Source organism: Habropoda laboriosa, unplaced genomic scaffold (genome assembly GCF_001263275.1).
Source record: "Habropoda laboriosa isolate 0110345459 unplaced genomic scaffold, ASM126327v1 scaffold578, whole genome shotgun sequence".
NCBI classification, from domain to species: Eukaryota; Metazoa; Arthropoda; class Insecta; order Hymenoptera; family Apidae; genus Habropoda; species Habropoda laboriosa.
Window position 1 is genome coordinate 310744 of NW_017100941.1, and position 20460 is coordinate 331203.

Below are 20460 nucleotides of genomic sequence, written 5' to 3' on the forward strand. Positions count from 1 at the left end.
TCTTCCTCCTCGCAACTCCTTCTTTTCCCCGTTTGTTCCTCGTTCCGTCCCCTTTCGTGCTCTCGGATCTTTAACGAGGCGGACAGAATCATCGTACGTAAACTGCGCGAGCACGAACAGACTGAAATTAATTATCGAACCACCGACTCACACCCCCGTGACTGTCGAGATTTATGAATATATTAATTGCACTGCTAGTGGCGTATACGTTTGTTTCGTTGACAGTGATGGAGAGGCTTATCGATACGCCTTTGAAATCTCGCCTTCTCGCTCTCTCTCTCTCTCTCTCGTGAACCTGTGCACCTTCCTTTATTTATTTTATTTATTTATGTGAAATGCTAGCAAAAAGATTTTGTAATTTTGCGAATTCAAAATTTTGTTAATCTATCTTAGTTCATTTATCGAGGGTGATAAAAATTACGCTGACCGTGTATATTGGGTTGGAGGAAAAGTTTGTAGCGTTTTCTGAGCGAAATTCGACGTAGTTTGTGTATAGATTTGTTGAACCGCAGTTTCATGATTCCATCCTTTCAAAATTTGGCATTTTTCTCGGCGACGAACTGGTCCAGGTTGGTTGGCAATCCAATATTTCACGAGTTCACGGTTAAACAAACTAATTCACTTGTGCATCTAATCCTTTACGATCGAATGTCTTCTCTCAGTCACGTGTTACTATGTTGAACGTTATAAGAAAGATGATAAATATTTGTATTTGATGTTCGTTCAATGAAAATTAATTTGAACCAGCTGAGCAACCATGTCTGACCTCGATAGGACTGTAAAGGGTTAATATTTGTGAGGAAAGAAAATTACAAAAATTTCTCCACGTCTTAAGTTGCCGTTTCAATAAACTATTTCACACTTTCGTTAAATTTCAAGCTTAAAAATCTTCCATTTTATCGGAGACCTAGCCCGTTGGTTTCTCTCCTTGGTTACTAATTTAGTAACACAAAATGAGAGTGCAGTCGTTGGTTGCAGTAACAATTTCTCAGATAAACAACGTTACATTTCGTCTAATCTGGACGATAGATAAAAAGTATCTTCGCTAGGAAAGAAGCTTCTTTAATTTCTCAAAGTGTAACATTTTCCCTCGCTCCTCGGTGGGAACTTCTGAACATTACTGCAAGCTTAAGCACATGATAGAGAGAATCTTTCCTCCCTCCCTGGCTCGAATGTTGCCCGTATTAAACGTTGCTCTTCTTCCTTCTTCCCTTCGTTGTCTATTATTCTTTTATCTTTTTAATTCCTTCTATTCAAAAAAAAAAAAAAATTCGTCGTTACGAGTATTCTCTTTCTCTCTTTGCCTCTCATTTACTGAAAAGATTCTCTCTCTCTCTCTCTCTCTGTACCCAGCATTCGCTCTTGCATTCCATTCCAGTTCCATGTGTTACTTTTCTAGTTTCCGTCTGATTCTTGTTTTTTTCCTCTCTCTCTCTTTTCATTGAAACGAGGAAAAAGTTCCGAAGGTAGAGTTTGCTTCGAGATTTCACGCAAGAAGCAAATTTCACTGAGAATTCTTCGCTTGTCGCAGTCGTTGAGCTGTAATTGTTTCAAACTTCACGAGATTCGGAATTTCTCCAATTTCGTTCAGATTCTTATGCGCGAAGTAACGTTTGCAACAATAGTTTTAATTGCGCTCTCTTTCCTAGCTTGTTTCGGTAATAGTTATTCGTTGGTGCTCGGAAAATATGCGAATTTTATTGGACAGGAATCGAAGTTGTTCAGAAATTAGAAAATTAGTATAAACGTGAATTTTAACCATAAGTAACGAATTTTCTATCCAGTAGTTTGCGTTATTCATACTTCGAATCTGTTTTGTCCTTCAATTTTTTTAATTTCTCAATCTGTGACACAAATTAAAAGAATGAAATATTTTCGTGCTTTTCACATTATTAGAATAGATTTCTCAGTGTCCTGTAGCTTGAAGAAGAGGTGAACCTTGTGGCAAGTTAATTTAAAAAAATACGACTCCTGATTTTAAGAGATCTGATTTTTCGATCGCTGGAAATTGCATATTGTTCACGAATGAATTCTTCCATTCGGTTTTTCTCGTGCTAGACAGTTCTACATGTACCAGAGAACTTCGTCTTATTTCTGACAAGCGTCTGAAACTCCCCGGATCTTCCGTATGCATTTAAATTAGCTGAAACTTGACTGGTGCATTTCTGTTAGCACTTTGAATCTTTTCATGTAAATCTTCATACCCGGTGTTTCATCTGTCTTGAGCAACGTTTTACCTGATCTTTTGTCGGCGCACATTCATGAGTTGCTGTTCGTTTTAGCACTCAAGCTGGACTCGAAACTCCGTGTTTACTTATCTCCACATCCTGTCGCGCTTACGTTTCCTATCCATTTTGAAATTTACATCGTGCCGTATCCTAGCTGCCGTGCAGTTACTTTTACACGTATTATCGTGCTCTTACATCGTCCACTCTGTGGATATTTACTTTGCGGAAGTACGACCAAGCAGATTTATGCGCGCTTTGAACTTGTGATAAAGTGCTGTCTTTATTTTTGTATCCAGGCACGTGTAAATTTTGGCTAATCGCCGATACACATTCTGAACGCCTTGAGAATGTTTCATAAGGCTTTAAAAGGAGCCTTAATCCCTTGATTTGTGATCTTTCTTCCCTGTCTACGCACCTAAGTGTCGGCTATTTTCTGTTTCAATAATTATTATAGATATTACCGGTTGTTACGCTCACTAGAAAACTTTTTATACGGCAGAGACGTCAAAGATACAGAGCACTTAAAGTTGAAATTCGGCAGATCGATTAAAATTGAAACTAAATTAAAATTTTTAAAAATCAGCGTTTTAATCCAGAAGACAAGAATTTTTTTCGTAAGAGGATTAAAAGGTTGCCTGAGAAATGGTGAATAGTCCTCGAAAACAATGGTCGATATATCGTTAATTGGCGTTGATAGTGACATAACTCGGGAAAAGTCAATTTTGATCATCTGAAACATTACATTTCCTATCAGAGAGCAGATCAGATTATACGATTAGGAAATTTTAAACTTCTTTTCCTCGAAAATTGGCACTTTTCGAATTATATCACTATCAACGTAAAGCAGCGATGTCGTCGATTAACAATAATTGCAAATACGTTACATATCGAATGACATAATACGATGCAAATCACGAAGAACGCTGAGCAAATCACGGCGGAACGATAAATAACACATAAATTGCTCGGCTGTTCCCCCGGGGGGCTTTGATAAATGCACACGTCTGCGAAGACAGGGAAAATACGATCGCACACGCGTTACAGATAAGAGGGAGGACGGTATTGTGAGGCAACAGTTTTCCCCGTACACCCTTCGAACTGCTGGCCACATTCTCACTTTCGTAACCACCTGCGACCACAGGTTCGACGATTTACGCGCAACTCAGAGTTCCAGTCGCCCTTCTTGTCGTGCATCCATAAGCGTTCAAAGTTAGAGCCCACTTCGCGTTAACTGGTCCGTTCCTTGCGGAAGGGTCCTATAAACGAGGGAGCCAGGGCTGACTGTTCCGTAGAGAAGTTTACGTGGCTACGCGCTGATGTATCGTGCTGTTAACTTGTGAAAATTAGACCTCGAGTAACGCTTAACAATGCCTTCGAATTCGATCTAATTGTATATATTTGCCGTATTGTAGTTGCTGCTCTGGTCACGACTGGATTCGTCTTATTCGCGGGTTCAGTTACTCCGGCTTAGCTTCTTACTTTGTGTTTTACGGGTACATGCAGAGTTTGCTGTTGATTTATGCAGAAATTGGGGGGAAATTAGGGTTTATGGAAGTAAAATTTAGCTTAGAATTGAGATCCAGAAGCATGTTGATATTGTATTATTTCTGACACGTCGTTTGGAAAAGTTAAGGTTTGCGAGAGATGGAACTGGAATTTGTGATGTTTCTTGGAATTTAGCTTAGAATTAAGATGCAGAAGCATCTCTATCCTGGAATACAGACTAATTTATACATGACTGATTGTTATGTTGAAGCTGTAATAAAAGAAAACGTAGATTTTGGAAGGAATCGAAATACTTATACGGAAGAAAATGAAATGATTATCGTTCGTAAAAATTCGCCAATTCTCTTCGTAAAGATAATCCTTCGAATCGCTATTCCCCTCGAAAAGTACGAGAAGTTATTAAAATAATGCCTGCTTCGTTTGCGGCGACGACGAGGGAAGCGAAGCCATTGAATAAATTTACAATTCATAGAGATCCAAACGATAACAGGATTCTGCGACTCGTGAAGTTTAATACGAATGCATTTAGCGCGAGGAGTTCTCGTTTTTCTTTGCTGGATTTGGTGTGAATCGGTGTAAAATCGAAGGACAGATGGCATAGATGATATCGATAAATAGAAATTTTCGAATCTTATCATTTTCATGAATATTTTCTGCAAAACGTAAGCGCCTTCTCGTTCCGCAACTTTTTCTATTTTTTTCTTTGGTAAGACTATTATGTCTTGGATTTTCACTAAAAGGGTTGACCTAATGACCTTACAATGAACAATTTCGACACAGGAATTCTCGAGTTTTAGAATTCAGATTAATATTTTCAACAAAACATAAGCGCCTTCTTATTCCACAAATTGTTCTATTTTTTTCTTTGGTAAGGTAATTTTCTTTCGCTGCAGAATTTTCTTGGATTTTCACTAAATTACTTTTCGCTTTCGGCACGAACTTAAGGGATGACCTAAGGACCTTACGACGAACAGTTTCGAAAAGTAAAATGGACTCCATCTAAGATGAAAAATTTCACTCTTCGATAGACACAACTACTCGTGCAATCACTGTCGTACAAGAATAAACAAAGTGTTTGCTCTGTCCCTTCACAGCAATCTCCCACGACCATCAAAAGACACGTATAGATCCATTCAAGCAAAGCATGAGTTTAAATTGAACAGAGCACTATGCTGCAATTATCTAACACGATTAGCAGGCAAGAGTTTGTTTGGAGTGGGGCAAGAACAGGTGGAAACTGGAAACTGAATTGTCCTCTCGATCGAGTTACCACGAGCCCGTTGTATCGATACGGGTGCGGGGGAATCGGTTCGTTCCTGTCCAGTTGCCCGCTCCTTTCCTCGTTGTCACGTAACATCGTGACTTTCCAAGTAACAAGGAACAGGAGGAAAGTAGAAGAACGGGGACAGCCATTACCACTCGGTCGTTCTTCGAAGCGTGAACGTGATAGAACGTGGCGTGACGTCGGCAAAGGAGAGGCAAGTCGAGCTTTATTTCGCTCACAAAGGAGCTTCTGTTAAGGTGGTAACGAAGGCAGCGACGAGGTCTCATTACCAGCTTGTGCCGCGAGGGAAACCGATCGAGGACCTTTCCTCTGTTCGAGCAGCCGCGAGAAGAAGCTGCGTTAAGCGGAACTCGTCTTCACCCACAAAGAGAACGCAGCTGCAGGTTTTTCGAGACACTCGCTGATCGATTTTAACGTCGCTTCGATTCGGCGTCGCTACGGCTCGCCGGGACCGATGTTTGAACGCGCCAATTGGCGAAGAAAAGGGGGTAGGCTGTGTTCATCGAGTCGAAGGAGCCGAGTAATGAGAGAAATAGTTCTCGTCGATATTGAAGACGAAGAAAGATATTGTAGGAAACGGAATGCAACGTGCAGTTAGAAATTGGTAAAATATAGTTAGGATAAACGAAACTAAGAACGCTGTATAATTAGGATAAGCAGAAATGACAACGCTTTATCGGTCCGCAGGAAAAATTTAACGACCCTCGCTATTGTTTTCCTTATTTCTAAGTTGTTAGGTGACCGGGAACGGTTATTTTTGAGTTGAGGATTTTCGTTTATTGCCTGCACGGGTCTAATTACATCCTGCGAGAGTCACTAGAATTGCTTTGCTAGAGCTCGCGCTCAATAGCCTACGAACATACCATAAACCACGAATTTCCGAACGGCACATCTGTATGTAACGCTCCGCTTGCCGATTGGTCACCCGGAGGAAATTCCAGATTTTTGGGACCTTCCGCCCACCCCTCGCGACCGTCTCCCGCCCTTCCAAGGTGACAGCGCGCTAAGGGCGCACTGGAAGGGAGGTGAAGCTGATACTAGACACGCTGATTGGCAAATGCAATTGTTCACCATTAACCAATCAGCGTGTCCTAACAAAAATTCCCTCTCACGGACGTCCGAGACGCGACGTCGGAGAGTCAGTCGTTCAGTAGTCGTTCAACCACCACGAACAAGGAGAACCAAGGAGCAACCAGCTCGCATCACGCGATACCATATATCAGTTTTTACAAGTCCCAATCATTTGGGTGGTCCTTGGAACCAGTATTTAGGCGGCACAACATCGTGCAAACACTTCAAGGCTCGAAAGTTCATCGCCACAACCACGGGCATTAACATCCCTCGCATTCGCACAAACACACTTGCTCTTGTTTAATAACAACGAACGTCGGAAGGCCACGCTGGGTCATTAACCTCTTTTTCTTCACTTTCACTGTCTCGTGGACTTTGTCATACATTGTCGAACATATTGTCACACGAAACAAGGTGCATTCTGATAATATTAGTTGATAATTAGTTAAAGTACTGCTGACAGTGTTTATTTTATTAAGAAGAGAACGATAACTGTACTTGCAATTCTACACTCAACACACATTCTTGCTAAACTCAACAAAAGTCATTTATATCTTTCCGTATTACATCTCTTTCTCCTTTTTCATTTGTTAGCTCCAACAGAAGAACTAAGTTCCACGTAAACCACTTCGTATCGTGAATTCCAAATCTCTTGATCGTTATTGATTCGACGTAGCAATGATTCACGTAGCCAGTGATACAGCTCCGCCATTTACCTCTGTCATTAATCTCCAGCTTGGTACAGGAGGGAGTCTAATTTCGAAGTAGCTAAACAGTCCCCTAGAAACGTTTTCCTCTTTTCAGGCGCATCTAATATTTCACCCTTCAAGCCAGTAGCTCCGTTCGCACCTTCGTTAAGTAGCTTTTTCGTCACCGGCAAATCGAACTGTCCCAAACAAATAAGTTCTACGTCTGGCTGCGATTAATTTCAGCCGGGTGGAGCAAAACAAGAACGGGAATAGGTCGTGGGACAAGGGATAAAGTGGCGTCAGGATACAGAAACTGTACGAGAGGATGGGCCTTGCAGTTAGACCCGACACCACGACGAAAAACAATTAATTTTCTTTCTCGTATTGGCAAACTCCCAGCGCGCACAGAGAGAGAGAGTTAGCGGAAGAGAAATAGGAAGAGTGTGTGTGTGAGAATGGAAGGAAAAGAGTGAGAGAGAGAGAGTTGTTGAAGAAAAGTAGACACAGGTAAAAGTACACGGAGAAGTAAGTTTTGTAGTCAGAGGAGGAAAGGACATGAAACGTGGGAGGATGTAGTCGAGGCGTGGATGGGAGCAAGATGAATTTTATTGCGACACTTGTACGATAGTTGCACTTACGAATTCGTGGAAACAAATAGCTTGAGTTATTACAGCGACGATTTATTTTTCACCGTCGCAGAGTGGAACGAACCGTGTCAAGGCTTTGGGTTTACGACGTTGGTTTCTTGGGTGTTCGATGGTTTTTTGAGCCAGATGCACAGGTCCGGCAAGTGTTTCAGGGAAACACAGAGTTTCTGTATTCGTAGAATGGTTAGAAATTGGTTTCGGAAACTTCATTTTGAACTTGCAAAATTTTGAAAAATGATCGTTATAGTAAACGTTAATTTTTTTTTGCGGCTCGTCGGGTGGATTTTAAGTCAGTCTGTGTCTGTCAGAGTGAGAAAAAATTGTAATAGTGTTAGATTAGTTAGATGTTATTTGAATTAGCAACAGAAGTGTCTACATAATAGCAAAAATTGCATATTTTATTGTCAACGTCTCTGAAACAATTCATAATTCGTGCAGTATATAACACTACAAGTTCAATTTTGACTTATTTTAGAATGGAATAGTTGAAACTTGAAATTTGAACGACTACAATATACAATTTTTCTCGGAATATTTTAACGAATTTATTTACGCATTGTATGCAAATGTCTGAAGCAAGTGAAATTGTTACCTATCGGAAACTTCACATTTTGGATAACGTGATACCTGACATCTAATATTCAGCTTTCATGTTGCATTAAGCTAGAAGACTATGAACGTAAGTTCATTCCGTGCCATGGTATTCCTTCATTTTCTTCTCCATTGTGACGTTCTTGAGGGAACGCTATTGCAATCGCATTAGATGCAACCCTTTATTCAATTGCACTTCCTTCGGTGAACCCGGTTACGTGCCAATTTTGAACAAAACTCTGCTTTACCTGGGTACTCTCTGCTGAGTTTGTAGAGTAGAAGGACAAACTGATCCGATTTTCTCTTGAAAAGAAGTCTAAAAGACAATTGCCTCGTTTGACGTATCTTTTATCTGCGCACAACTTCCTTCGAGTATTGTAAAAAAGATAACACTATCGTAGTATACACTGTATTCTTTTTCTCACTATCTCTACTCGCAACAAGTGAGAAAAGAAAATTCGAGCGATTCCAAATCTCGTACATTCGTCGCGTCTGACTATACACTGACTTGTTCTACTTGCGTTTCTGTAAACGCTTCTTTGCGTTTTTGTTTATCGCTGTTTAACAGAAATTGACAGAATGCATTATAATTTTCAATGCAACACCTTATTAATAAATTTATGTTCCTGCAGGTGGCCTGGACCGCGTTTTCTTCAGTCTGCCACAAGGATTCGTATGCTGTAATTACGAAATTACAGCTGATCCTTGAGCGTATGTGCAAGTTAGTTTAGTAATGAAGTTATTCATCGAAGTTTCAAGCAGTAATCCGAAACATTAATGACTGCTCGGTGCACGTTCGATACGTTGAATGGATGAATTCAGGTGTTCCTGTGATATTGTCCCAGTTCTTGAACTCTTCGTCAAACTCTTTGACATAAATTATGAAAAATATGTTCCAGAAATTTCCTTTCTATTACCGACAGGAGATTATCTGCAGGAGAAATCTAGTTGACCTAAACTGAGAAATATTTGCGTTAACACTGTTTCGTGTCTCATCTAGGCTACTACAACAGGTTCAATTGAAAATCCGAAACAAAGAACTCCCAGCAATAAGTCAATTCAGATAGCGCATCAATTATTCATCGATCTCCGTTACTAATTCCCTGCACGATCCACGATTTCATTTATTCATTCTTCACGTCCGGTCCTACGGGACTGCTGGCAATCTCAGGAGAAACCCTTGGAATCTGCCCGTGTCCACTACCCAAAGCAGCTCCGCCTTGCGCAAGGAAATCCTCGGCGCCTACGGCGATTTACGAGTGGATCTTGTGCTTCTCAGATCGTCAAGGATTATCTCGAAAGGATAAGCTTATCGTCTGCAAAAGCTGCGGTGACCGTAGCTTCCTACGTGATCAGCATTGATTCTTCATTGGCCGGAGTATTCTCTCGGTCCTCTATTCTCTTGCTTGCTCTACTTTCTTCCGACGTCTTTTCCTCTGTACAACAGCGTTTTGTCTCTTTCTTCTCTTGATTTACTTCCGCGATTTTCTTTGCCTTCCTTCTCGCGGATGCTGGCCGAGTTCCACGGTCGAATGTGGCGCGCGTTCTCGATCGCAGTCACGAACTGGCGCGAGTTGTTGCTTGTCATCCTACTTCGACTCGCTCGGAACATACGTTCGAGGAGACTTTTAGGAATCATTGACGCTGAGTTACATCGGTCGCGACACCAGATTTCGATGGTTACTGTAGTCGGGATTGCCGGTACGTTGCTGACGCAGCGAGAAAGTGGAATTCGGTGTAGGTACGCGCGAACCTTGAGGCTTGTGTGCACTTGTGACGAAACGGGATCAAGGGAGTATACAGGGGATTGAAATTTTGGTATTCGCTCTTTTTGGTATGGGAGTATTTAGTGCTTTGTGAAAACTATCGTATGATATGCTGAAATTCGGTAGTTTGTTGCTGTTTTCTTAATTAAATGGGCTCTCAGGAATGAAATATGGTTCGTTCGAATTCAGTCAGTTCAAGGAGTATTAAAGGGAATCTGCATAAGTCGCCGACAGAGATCTTGAAGTTTGAGTTGACAACAAATGTATTTATGGCCGATTTGAGGGAAATGACACCCGGATGAAAATCATTCGAATTCAACGAATTCAGCAGTTAAAGGGAATTGCTGTAATTGCACTGCAAAAATGTCACAATTCGCCCACAGAGATTTCGATTCTTCCGAAATTTTGAAGTTGAAGTTTACAAAAAGGTGTATTCATGGCAGATTTATCAGAGCTCCTAAAAGTTAACACATACAGCAATAGACGAAGGACACTCACACGAAAATTTTGTTTCATGCTTTTCTCTTTATGGACAAACTCCTGAATTATCTTGCGATCGCTTATGGAACGCGAGAGAAATTTGGATTCCCCGTACAGAGGGTCGTAGGTCGTGAACTCAATTTATCCACGCGATACGTTCGTACCTATGGCAAGCTTGGAGACGGCAGCTGCACCGATGATAAACCTTTTCCACCCCTAAGATAGTTTCAATTAATTCTCAGGCGGGCCACGTAGCTAGGTAGCAACCTTGTGGCCATCTGCAACAAGTAATCCGCTGAGTTAGTTGCTACTTTCATCCCTAGTTCCTGGACACTGTATTTTTTTGCTGTTACATCTTGGAAATGCGTTCATGCATATCTGAGTTATGATCCTGAGTCTGCCTGGAACACCAAAAAGGTGATGGAAGTTAAAAAATTGTAGAAAATCATCCTAATTCTTACGTCTGACTATATTTCCGTTGCTGAATTCATCTAGCGGCGTAGTGTTACTTCTCTAAAGCGCGCATAAATGTGACTGAAGTGCAGGAAATACGCCGGAGTTTGGAAAATTTCACACGGTCTTACGGGAAAATCATCCTAATTCTTACGTCTGACTGTGCCGCGCCTGTGTTGCAGAATTCATCCCGGAAACCGTCCGATAAACTTAGTCCCATCGCGATACCTAACTCCGTCGGACGTCTACGGAAATTTCGATTCGATTAGGAACATCGCAGTCTGGGGCTAAACTGAAAGTCGGTATTTAACGTGGAATCTAGTTAAGGAGTTTTGTTTAACTCACTTATAGTTTTCAAGCAGCCGCCTAGCTACGCGTGCATCGCCGTACGCTTCGCAGTTCATAAATTAAACGCACCTGCACACACGCGCGCAAGAACTTTTCGTTTTAACGCAAGCGTATCATTTCTAGAGAGAACAATATATGCATATATTCCCATATCAATTTTCTCACAGAAGAAATGTTATACATATCACCGCTTCTAATTGTAATCGTAAAGCTCGTGTTCTGTTGCAAAAGCACACTTTGAAAACTGTCCAAGTATTTCGTGGTATGGTGAATTTTACCCCTCGGCAGCCTTGAAAGGTCAAAGGTCGTGGCCTCCACTTTAACGATACAATCTATAAAAAAATACTACATATAGAAAATATACTGTAAACTATATAAAATGCTAAATACTATAAAATAACTGTAGTATCGGGGCCTCCATGCCCAAATAGGAAACCTCGAAGGGAGAATAGAGAGGGAGTGGTTGGCGTAGCGCGCAAAGCCTCGGCTTGCTAAGCCGAAGGTCCCGGGTTCGATTCCCGTTGGGTCTCTCGAAATTTTTCCGTCGGTTTTTACAATACTTTTAAAATGAATATTATAATTTACCACGACGGAACAGCTTGATATGCTCTAATTTACGCAATACCATGATTAGAGCAAAAGCTGGAACTCGATTAATCCCATCCTCTTCGCTTATCTCCTCAAATGTCAAGCCATTTCTCGCGTTCCTTCAATTCACTCCTACAACTTTCCAACGTCTTCTTACGCGCGTTACGTTCACTACACTCGCGGAATTCACGAATCGAGACAATGGACGGCCAGTTGTAGCTATAGAATTTTACGAGACGTTCTCCACTCCGCTTTCAAATAGTTCTCCGCCACGGGTCGACGCACAATAACACAATGTCCACCGAATAATCGAGATCGATCTAACGCAAACAAAGACGTCATAAGCCTGAGTTGAGAGAGGCGGGATGGATCGTGATGGCCGGTTCTAGGTGGTCCAAGTGGAGGGTCGGATGGCATCGATACGGCTCGAAGCTTACTGAGAAGCAGGCAGGCACGCGAGAACGAGAGGAACAGCGAAGGAGAGAGACAGAGAGCGGTTTTCGTCGAAGCTCTGTGCCGATTTCCGTGTCCTAACCCTTCCTCGTTCATCGTGGCAATTCAAATTTGCATACTATCAGAAATGCATCGAATACGGGATCGTGCATGAACCTAATCTCCCCGGCAATGAAGCAACGATTCACGAGACGCGTGCGAGCTGCGAGTAATTTTGATGGTTTCTTGACCTGCAAACTGGGCCATCGTTTACTCAACCGTGCACTCGAATTCTGAATATTTGCGAATTTTCGTGGCTTATTTATCTGGAGTATTGGAAACGAGTTTCGTCGAATTCACTTTTAGAAAGGACGAGTTAGAGTAGCTTGCTTTGATTAGCTTCTAAGGTACATTCAGGGCGACTTCTGTGATTAAGAAACGATCTTTATGGAGTTTTAAGTTGATGAGATATTTTCAGGGGCTGTTGCAAATTTGACGAAGCTCTGAGTCTAAATTTTAGGCGTTGCTGAATATGTATCTTGTGCAAATTAAGCACAGGAATGTGCAATACTGTAGACGTCAGCAGAGGATAGTTTTACGACTCTTTAGAAGTAAATATAGACGTGAGGAAATGTTTTCTCATGGAAATATGAATTTATTCTTAATTTATTGTATGCAAATTGTGCAACTGCTGAAATACACGAATCTGCACAACTAATGTAATTGGAAAATTAGTAAGAATCTGGCCAATATTTGCCAATATGCATGCGAAATGTCACTGAAAACCGTAAATTTACTAAATAAATATACGTAACAGCGAAAATTCCTCTCAGCAGCTCCGCTATTATGTCGTCCAAGAGAAACATATGCGGGAAATATTGGGAATTCGAGGAGAGACTGCAAACGGTCTCGTTCGAAAACGTTTCTTAGCAGCGTTCGCGAAATTACCATTGGCGCATCGGGCATAAATATTCGATAGGTCGTTGAAAACGACGCGATTCGATTTATCGACTGCCGTTTCAGCCGCGAACGTTTCCCGTTTTGTTTATCGCAGCTGAACTCAGTTCACGCGGATGAACGTCGGCTTTATCCGTTTTTATCGCACTCGACGTGGACGAGTTCGATTGGAACGCGCGTCGGCGTGAAACCGTTGCTCGAGATCGCATCTACCACGCAGCCAACGACCATACTCCTCCACTGTGCTATTTAAGAATTTTTTTCAGCGCAGATAAACGTTACTTTCGCCTCGCTTTTCGAATTTTTCGCAAGTAAACGTCTGAAATTCAAAATTTCCTTCTGTTTGCGTCGCGAACGCAACCGTCAAGAGTTCGACTTTACGACACGGACGACCAGGTCTGCTATTTTTGAGGGCTTCTAATTTCAATTCTCACTTCTCCTTTCGAAGCGACGTCGAGAACCAGAAAGTGCTTTATGGACGCAGAAACTCGAGCAGAAATTCCAAAAAGATCGGCACAGCAGTTCACGTTAAACATAGTTCATACTTACACACTCATACTCAAACATTAACGACACTCAGCAAGATTAATTTGGCGTGCGAGAGACGCGATACGCTAAAAGTAACAAAGTTAAAGAATCGCGTCGCAACAGCTTTGAGTTACGAACAGAAAAATTGTACGGGACAGTTGCGTGATACCCAAGTTCCTCACAGCTGATTTCACGTGATTATTTCTCACAATTAGCAGAGACGACAGCGAAAGGGTTAAGCTGGCCGCTTCGTCTTGTGAAATTGGAGGAAATGCGTCTGTATCGCGTTGTTGTTTGAAGAAATAACTTTCTGCGCGGATAATCTCGCGTTCAGGGGACATCTCTGCCGGTGGTCAGAACTGGAAATGCCCCCGAAAGGGTTACCAGGCTTTCCGGAAATTTGGTTTGTACAGGATAGGTTGATTGTCAGGTAAACGGATTTGAATGATTCGCGTTGAATCGTGGTATCTGGTCCGTTGTTTGCCACCGTGTGTTTTATAAATTAAGGAGCACTGTTGAACATTGTTTACGGTAATTATGGGTTTATGGTCAAATTGATTTGTTGGTAATTCGAAAACTGGGTGGATGTATGTAGTAACGACGAGGTTTCTGTGGACATTCGATTAGAATTTACGAAGGCAAACTGTGCTATTGTTCCAAATTTCAGGGAATATTTTTTGAATTATAAAAATTACTTAAATTTGTAATGTAAAGAATCTCAATAGCTTTATTATACATTCGAATGTAATGATTAAAATTTGAATGTAGGAAGCATGTGACGTATGCAAAAGCAAACTGTGCTATTGTTACAAATTTCAGCGAATACTTTTTAAATAATGAAAAAGACTGAAATTTAACAATGAAAAGAATTTCAATAGTTTTATTATACATTCTAGTGTAACGTGAATTTATGAATATTTCGGGTGTCACAAACTGAAGATTTATGTTGGATCGGAATCGTTCGGAATAGAGAAACTTCCCGTACAATTCCAGTTATCAATATACTGTCGCGTGCAGTAGAACCGGCGCAATAGAAGGTGAAGATATGAAAAAGATTTCTCCCGTTGATTTTTCACCAGACTTCTTGATTTCACGCGTATTTCATCTAACATAAAGGCCGCCTCGCAGCGTACCACGCGAACCAGAGTGTATATCTTTCAATGGACAATAGCCTTAGAATCGTAGATTTATAGAGAAACTTTTCTTCTCAACTGGCTTCACTGAACATTATCGTTCCTTTCGATCGTTGGAATTCATCAAGCGAAAATATGCGAAGAACTTGCTTCTTATTTTTTCCCTTCCACGTAATTTCACGCGGTTCCTATCGTTTCGTACTTTTTCAACCGTCAGAAATTTTTTATCCTACTGGAAAATATTTTTCTTAATTTATCTATATTCCTCTTTATAAATTCGTTAACTTATCGAAGTGGCCTGTTATCATTTTGGATAACAGGAAGAATTTAATACGTTTATCTTGAGACGAACATTCGAAACTAATACAACATGCTTTGGACGACAGATTTCTCGAAGCTTGTTACTCAAATATTTTATCACTCGGGTGGAATTCTTCCGCGAGGATTCTGCCCGGTTAAGAGGGCCGGTGTGTGCAATTCTGAACGGACGGTATGTTCGAGGCAGATTTATAGGGAAACTTTTCTTCTCGAGCACTTTGCGGAAACTACCTTGATTCTTTTAGCCGCAAGAATCCGTCACACGGAAAGGTTTCATTATCGATCACAGCGTACGAATAGGCCGCTACTTAAACTATTTCGCGTTTAAGTTCGATGCAAAGTGCCGGGAAAAACGGGAGAATTTTCGGACAATTTCGCGGGAAAGTGGGTGATAAGGTGTAAGGGGTTTCAGTTTAAATAATGCTTCGTCCGATAATTTCCGTCGTTGACTACGTGGCTTCTTACAATTCTTATAGTTCTTACGTTTCTGCCCGCAGTGCTCCTAACGTGTCCTTATATGCCGGCTTTGACGCCCCTCTCTTGCCATCGGGAAACCCTGGCCCAAGTTGGGAGTTTCTACCCAGCAAAGTCAGCGTCGCGCGAGCACGTGGCTGGGTCCTTACCTGACCCAGCCCTTAGCGCGTGGGGGGGTCAGGCGTTGGGACCGGGTTCCTCCGCAGACCGAGAGGTCTGCGGGTCATAAACCGGCCCGAGTCCCTACCTTCACTCACCCATATTCTTACAAAGGGAGGAAAATTGCGTTGTGAGGAGGAGGTGAAACACAGAAGTTTTGCGTTCAATGGAACAAGGAATCAACAGATTAAAATAGTACAAATTAGGAATGATAATTAATTTAACAGAAAAGGTAGAAATCTTCTTGTTTGCTGTTCATATCTTACCAAAGATTGATTAGTCTTCTTTTTTCGTGATTGTAAGGGTTTTGTGCCGTGAGTCTATTATCCTGATTATCGTGTTAAGGTACTCGGGGATTATAAATTATTTTTATTAACAGACGAAATTCCATAAATTCAAAATAATACAATTTAGCTTTTCTGCACAGGATTCGCTGTACATTATTAACCTAACCCTATTATCCTTGCGAATTTAATTTCCTCACCTTCAAAGCCTCAAACCGCCAAAATCTCATTGACAATATGAGATAAAATCTCGCAATAACGAAAATAACAAACTGAAAATAATGACGTTGAGTTTGACCTACCTATCCTACCATTAAATCAAATGAAATTCCGAAACTCAGAAACGCTCGTGTTCTCTCTACACCGTATCACACGAGCCTTTGTCACAGGCTCAGGTAGTAACGTTCGCGTGAGATCATCGAAATCCAATCAGCACGAATTATTCTCATAATTTTCCGTATCTGTAGGTCGCACGGTCATCGTGGTTTCGGTCGGTTCCCGAGCCTGGTAATAAGCGGCGGTCTTTTGTTCCCTGTTGCAAATACTGCCACTACCGTTGACTCATCGTACCGTGCATAAACGTTTGATTGATACGCCCCTTTGTGCGTGTGCTCGCCGCACTGTGTGTTCGAAACACAGCCGTATGAAACGAGACGAATCCCCGGTGAAAAGCGTGTGCAGGCTGGATAAAAGGAGACGGTTGGCGAATTGCGGATGGAAAAGAGAGGGAACATAGTATTAGTAGAACGTGTGTTTCCACGTCGAAACTTCCTTGCGGCGTGTTTTAATCTGGAAACTGACAAGTCTCTCTTGTGAAAGGGAAATCTCTGCCAGAGAGAATCCTGTTTACCGCTGTTGTTTCTCATTCGTTAGAAAGGATTAACGCTCTTCTTCGGTTGGAGGATGGAGCCTCGTGTTTACGTTTTTGTCCATTCGTGGATCTCGCCAAAGGGATTTTGCGATCGATCGATCTCGCGAGAGTTGATGTTCAGTTAGATGCTGATCGTCTGTGATGAAATGCTCCCAGATTCTGTATACGATGTCTGCTCTTTGGGCGGTTCATTGGTTCGATTCTGTTGGAAGATTGAAACGTAGTGGGTGTGTAGTGAAGTATTTGCTTTCGATTGCTTGTAGTTGGGCTAATAAAGTTTCGTTGAACGTAGAGGATTTATTGGAACTGTTGGTTTTCTTGCGATTTCCTTTGTTTTTCTACGGAAAGTAAAATGATATTCATTGAATTGTAATAATCAATTTTTCTTTGGCGAGATGCAAAATGATCGATTCTGAAAATTTACGAGGTTTTGTTTCTACGGAGAGTAAAATGACATACATTTTAGACTTGTAGGATTTTTTTTTTTTTGGTGAGATCAGAAATGATTGATTCGAAAATTTACGATTTTTTGGTGAGATCAGAAATGATTTATGATTTTTTTACGGAAAGTGAAACGACGTACGTCGACTTTTAATACTAAAATTGCATGGATTTTTTGGTAAAATAGAAAATAATTGAACGAATGAAAAATACGTGAATTAATGCAAGGTTGTAGATCATTCGAATCACTTAATTTTAGCTCAGGACAGTTCTGTCTGTCTGCAATCATTTCGAAGATACAACTGCATCCAGTTGCACGAGTTGGGCGTTTTGTCAGACGTTTTTGTGAATTATTTGCCCCTATGGCGAAACGGTAACGAATATCGGCGATCAATCACGGAACGGATTTCCACAAATTTCCAACCGACCAATACCAGTTCGTGAAAAAGTGTTTCAACGTGTTTTATTTCTTTTCGTTCGTGTTACAACGTGCCTTGCGCCAAATTTTTATGGAAACCGTTTCTCTCGTGCAGAAACCCTTTGAACCAGACCTTGCAATAATAGTATTACCTTTCAATTGTTTCAAAACGTTAACCGGCTAACAACGTTGGAATGAGAAAAATGTTTTTCACCAGAAGAATACGTTTCCAAAATTTTCTCACATTTTCTCAAACAGGATGGCATATTTCGATTAGTGTAACACGACAGCCGACCAAAGTACAAAATCCAATTCTGTCCAAATTAAAAATTTTAAACTTGTTCAAAAAATACTTAAAATTTTTTTTCGACACTCGAATTTTCCTTAAAAAATACTCGAGAATTCCAATTCTTCGTTCGTTAAAATTCCAACTGAGCAAAATTAAACAGAGACAAAGGAGATTCTTCTCGATTCTTTCGACCTAACTAAAATTTTCATAATGCACCCATTCCGTAACAGAAACACGAATAAGAAGCTCTCTACAATGGAAGAACGAGCTTATTCTTAATTCGAGAGAACAGGGGGAAAACAGGGAAAAGTCACGTTCGTGTCGTAAACTTGGTTCACACGCCAGAGAGGTACACACCTATACACACGCTCTGCATGGAGCCAGTTTCATCAAATGTCCTCCCGCCGTTTCTTTTTCCTTCCATTCCGTTTGGCAGAAATATGAACGGTGTCTCGCCGAAGAGAAACGTCATCCTGATACGTTCTCCTCCGTCGAATGCTTTCGCTTTCGTCGTAATGCCCGCTGTGAGGGTGAAAAATGGCGACTCCTCGCGAGGATGCACGTTTCGAACGTGTATATATTGGATCGTAAAGCGTCGTTAGATATTCATTCGTTATTCGCAACCGATCGGGCACCGTCCCAGCGGGCTCGTTTTCTTGATCTTTAAGCATCGTTCGCCTGGGAGGAACGACCCATAAAGCATCGTTTCGCAGCCAGCACGTAGTAGACATTTCTCTCCTGGCCTTCACTCTTTGCCAGCGATCGAGTTGCGAAACGTGCATGCGAATATTGCGAGCGTATCGCGGTGATACCTCGGAGTGTAACGGTGAAAATGAACTTGCATTTGGCTTGCTTCCTTGGTGACGAGCTGAGGTCGTGGTTTCCTTCATTTTTCTTTTATTTTCTTGGTCTGTGTATCGGGCGAAGGAAGTGCTAGAGAGTTTTAACCCTTTGATTTAACTGTTATGTCAGTAACCGGGGTACCCTTTCGCATAATTCTCACTTGAAATATTTGGTCTTCCAGGTAAAAGATCAGGCCGGATCGTTGTTATCTCGCACATTTCCTATCCGTTAGAATTTTTTTTTATCAGAAAACTACTGAAATTGGACGATAAAGTAGACGACAGTTGTGGTTATTGACATAAGGGTTAAGAGAAACAGTCGGATTTGTGAACGTGGAGGAATTTTAATAGAATAAACGTTAGTGCTTGAAATTTGTCAAGTTCTTTAATATCTTTTTAGTAGTGCTACTATTTGTTTTTTGTATTTAAATATGTACAGTGATGTGATGTTAACACTCTAGTGTTAATCTTGGAATCTAAGATTTTAAATCAAACGTGACACTTTCTGGCATTTTTTCCATTTCTTCCATCTTATTCACTTTCTCGAACCATTTAAATTGTGTATAAGAATTGCACAATTTAAATATTCAAAGACCCAAGATAAATCAAATGGGTTTATTTATTTAATTGAATCCGTCTATCAATTATTATAAATCAAATGGGTTTATTTATTTAATTGAATACGTCTGTTAGTTATTAATTAATAAATAATTTATATACCTATATATATATTAGGCAGTTATCGTTTAATAAATTAATACCTGATTAATTAAAATTGTATTTATAAATAAGCAAGACTGGCTTAATACTATCTTTTACACGTTCATGGACGTATGGTGATATAACGGTATATAAGGTATTAACAGCTTATATTTTCACATATATCCTATTGATTTTTTTTTTGATTGATTTTTTCATTGATATAAATTAGTGCATACTCATAAAATCATTTTATAACCTATAAATAAGCTAAATATCTATGTATTGGTAAATACTTATTTTAATGTAATTTAGCAATTGTATTATAATAGTTAATACAAGTGAGGCCAATGTATAAATCTATGGATGTACCATTAACTAGCTAAAGTTAATCTTTAGATACGGATAAATGAACCATAAGTGTAAGTGTACCCTCTTCGTACCCCATAATTTTGCGTGGCTCATTCTGTATATCTACAAACACTTATTGTCAATGTTATCCATAAAAAATAAAACAGAAATTATAAGATCTTAAGTAGAATAATAAAAAGAAATTATATCTCAAGTCAAGGTAGTGATAGCAAAACGAGAATATAAGAAAAAGAATAGCGAATAAAATAAACGATTAAAGAAAAATTAGGATTCAGATGAATCTAGCACAGTTATTAGTCGAGATCGAAGACCATTACCCGTATCGAGATTCTGGAACGCGGGAAAGTGTTATCATTGGTTAACGTAACCTCGAATACGATTACAAGTTGAGTGGAAAACCATCGACAGAGGACGGTACCGATTAGCAATAAGGAAAATAGAGAGAACTCTCTTAATATGGATCTCATTTCCATTTCGCACAAATTGCTCGCTGTCCCGTTCTTTTGTCCGGCGGACAATTTGCAAGGTAACTCCGACTCTAATTCAACCCTTTCTCGTGTATCGCGCGAGTTTTTGCCGCTCTATTTTCGT